The sequence below is a fragment of the Martes martes genome, assembly GCF_963455335.1.
Source record: "Martes martes genome assembly, chromosome: 8".
NCBI lineage: Eukaryota > Metazoa > Chordata > Mammalia > Carnivora > Mustelidae > Martes > Martes martes.
Window position 1 is genome coordinate 139,972,674 of NC_137895.1, and position 4,128 is coordinate 139,976,801.

Sequence of the window (4,128 nt, forward strand, 5' to 3'; positions counted from 1 at the left end):
ACATACATGGGTGGGTGTATAGACGGATGGCTACATGGACGGGCAGGTGGGAGATTTACTACAGGAGCGGATGCTTGTGGTTCTGGAGGAAGGGAAGTCTCATGGTCTGCCATCTATATGTTAGTGACCCGGGAAAGTCACTGGTTTGATCCATTCTGAGTCCAAAGGTCTGAAAACTGGGGCTGAGGCTTTGTGGCAGGAGAAGAGAGAAGGCCCAGCTCAGGCAGAGAGGCTGAATCTTCCCTCCTTCACCTTTTTTGTCCTACGTGGGCCTCCCCAGAGCCGGGGAGCCCATACTGGGGAAGGCCGTCTCCTCTGCTCAATCCAGAGACTCAGACGCCCATCTCTCCCAGAAACTCTCTCATGGATGCACCCAGGAGTAGGGTGCCACGTCTCTGGGCGTCCTCAGCCCAGTCAGGAAGCTGTAGCTCACCCTCTCACCCACCCCAGCTCCACTTGTAGCACTGTGCCTGTCCCCACTTCCCCCAAACCGCCTTTCCCTTCATGCTGCATCGTTGGAAACACTGAGGAGTGTCTGGGTGACGTGTTGTTTGTCCAGTGTGTGCGCGGTGTTGCTGGAACGTCACAGAAGGGGCTGGGTATGTTCTCAGCTCAGAACATGGGACCGTGTACAAGTTGTGCTTCCCCCAAAGCCAGTGGCATCTATCAGGGCAGCAGTATGAACCCTGGATTCTCCCAGACATGTCTCCCCCACAAGAGATGTTCTATCTCCCACACCTCCTCCTACTGGACCCAGGGTGGGGGGATTATTGCTCAATTCCCTGCAATTCTCTCTCTCCTGGTCACTTCCGTGTCACCTCCTTCCTCAGAAGCCTCTGCTTACTCCTTTGATCTCAGTCCTTGCTCCCCTGTCCTCCTGGCTCGCGGTCACTGCCCTCAGCACCGTGTCTGGCTCAGGTCCTGGGGTGACTTCTCCCGGAGCTGGCCACCCCATCCCTCAGCCCCTCTCCTCTGTCCTCGGTGGTCATGGCCAGTAACGGAAAGCCTCTGAGACACAGCAGCATCCCTCCTCTCTGCCCCTGCCCTTCTGCTTCCTCGTCTACTTCCCTTAGATCTGACTTTCAAAGCCCGGTGACTCTGCCACCTCCCCCCTCACGGTACTCACGTTGTCCTTCCTTCTTTGCCTGGCTGACACCAAAATCATACCTTTGCCCAGGTCCTCACCTCTGTCACCTGCACGACTAGATGGCTCGCCCTGCCGCTGACGAGCCCAGGGGACACTCACCGTGCTAACAGGCTTCCTTCAAGTCATGCGTATCAGCTTCAGCGGACCACGGCCCGCCACACGCCATTTCGCAACCCCATTCGCTTCCCTGCTTTCCAGACCCCTACCCTCAGCTGGGGCCCCACTCCCTGTTGGTTACCTTCCTGCCTGTTTCCCGGGGAAAACAGAGACAGAAGAGAAAGTCCCTGAGCTCCTGGCATCCCCCTGCCCATGTCCCTGCATTTCGGCCCCAATTCTCGATTTCCCTCTGGAGCTGGAAGAACCGTCCAGCTCAGTCCATCCAAGGCAACTGACCACTGGGGCAGGAAGCCCTTTCCTGTGGCCTCCTCAAGGACGAACCCGACCCCCTCTGCACTGGTTCCTCTCATTCGACTTCCACGCTTCAGGGTTCTGTCCATTCCTATTCTGCTTATGCCCTCCTCCCCTTCCTGCGTTGCTGCGGATTTACTTGGTTCTATTCACATATGGTAGTCCTTTCCCGGTGTGTGAATGCAGCTGGACCCGAGGTTTGGGCCATTTCATCCAGCTCTCGTGGACATTACGTGGTCTCCAATTTCTTGGTTATAATAAAAATGCTGCAATGAACACATTTTTGAACAGAATCACATTTCCACTAGATAAATCCAACTGACAGAGAATCGGATGGTAAAAATACGTAATGGCAAAATGGTGATGGATGGATATTGCTAAGTTATCTTTCACAAGAACTTGTTAGATATTTTCTCGTACTATATGAGTGTTTACAGTTTTGCCTAGTATGATGAGCTAAAGACCCTGGCCGTGCTTATTTCGCATTCCCCTTTGTATTAGTGACGTTGCCCGCCGTCCGTAGGCTCATTGGCCGTTTGTATTTTCTTCTTCTTCTTCATGGCTGTCCACTACCTTTCTTTCTTTTTTGGTCCCTATTCTGGGCATTAGTGCTTTCTGTATGGATTTAATGCAAATAACCCTTCCCGGTCCGAGCCGCTTGCCTTTCGACTTGCTGGTTGTTCTTTTTAATGGACTTACAGCTTCCGGGTTGGGCCTCTCATCGGAAGAGGCGCACACGCACACACGCACACACGCTGCGGCAGATACAAATCTTAACGGGAATGAACTCGCGGGCGGGGCCAGAAGGGGAGGCGGCACACCTGCCACGGCCCCTGGTTTCTCAGTGTCCCTTCTGGGGTTGCACAGCCGCCTGTGAGATCAGAAACCATAAACGTGGAGTTTTGTTCTTTATTCCCTTTCACCAGGCATTAATGCCAGGTTTACTACCTTTCTAAAGTGAACCAGGCGACTTGATTTTTCTGTCTTCTGGAAGAGGTCAGAGGTCAAGGCAGCACGTGACATCTAAGTCAGGCCCCTCGCTGAGCCATCTGGGACTCGGGAGGGAAAGCAGGTGATGACGGTCTAAGCCGTGGTGTTGAAGGAGGTCCCCAGTGCAGGGCAGTTGCCGAGGAGGAGAGCGGAGACTGGAGCATCCTGGGAAGGGTCCTTCAGACGAGACCCTGGTCGTCGGGGGGAGACCCTGAGACCCGGGGATCCTCCAGACCGGGAGGGAAGGTAGAGCGCTGGGATGGTCTTTGCCCTCCGTTCCCCAGAGGGTGAACTTTAGAGAGAGCTGTATTTCAGGAAGGGACGTCTGACTCGTGAGGATGTGCTGATTCTGCTTTTCCCTGTACGGGTGTTCCGAATTCCCCCTCGGCCACAGACAGCTCAGCCGGACCCTCTTCTGCCCTGAGATGTAACCTGCAGGGCCCATCACTCCTGAGCTGCCCTGGACAGAACCAAACCTGAAATGTAATTTACTTTGGGAATATAATCACTTATTGATTACTCTTTTTCTTGAGGAGATAGAATCAGTGTGTAAGCTTTTACCCAGGAGAGGCCAGGATGGCTTTTGTACTCCATATGTAGCTCAAGTCCAGCCAGATCTCCTTGAGAGTCCGGCATTTCAGGCATTGTGTTGCTGATGATCATTATTTTCTAAAAAGGACTCATCGTACCGCTTATGTGGAAAATTCACAGCAGGCAGACAATATTTAATAAGCAAATCAATAATGCTCATTTCAGGGAAAAAATTAGGTGTAGAATATAGCTGGAAAAGATAATAAAACAAGATCAAATACTAAATTTCAGACCCGATGAACCATTAGAGAGAATGCAGTTCAGTGCGGCGCGCCCACGTCCCGCGTATGGGGAGGCTGGCGTCGTAGGAAGCTGTGTAAATGCGCATCCAGCCTCACTTGTCATGTGATTAACGCCCAGGGAGGAAGAAGTCCCGCTGGCATCAAATGTGTCTGTTGCTGCTCTCCTGAAGCCACGCGGGGGGAGGGAACGTCCTCGGTTCTGGAAACTGTTGCAGTAGACAAGCGGAAAGGCTAAGTCACCCAGAGGATGGGCGCGCTGTCCGTGAGGTCCCGCTGAGGTTGGTGATAAGTGCAATTGTGCCCTTGCAGCAGGGAGGACCTGGGTGTGGATTTAGTCCTACCTGTCCTTCCCCTGCAAGACGCCACCTCGGCTATTGCTGATGGGAAATCGCCTTGCTTCTCCATGAAAGTCATTTCCAAGCTGGTGGTATCACCACGCTTCGCGTTTTTGTGGATCTAAAGATAATTCTTTGTGGTTGGTCATGGCACCATCTGACACTGCTCAGAGGGTATGCGATCCTTCCAGACGGCACACCTGCGGAGGTATCTGAAGGCAGGTGTCTCACCTCTGACCTCTTCTCCAGGTTAAACATCTCCGGAGCTGCCGACAGCCAGCCCTGCATTTGACATGGTTTCCAGATGTCCCATCACTCTTTCGCCGGGCGTTTCTGTCCTGGGGCTGACCCGCTTGACGAGTGGATTCCTGCTTGTCAAACACCGTCCTGAGCACATGCCCGTCATTACCCCGGT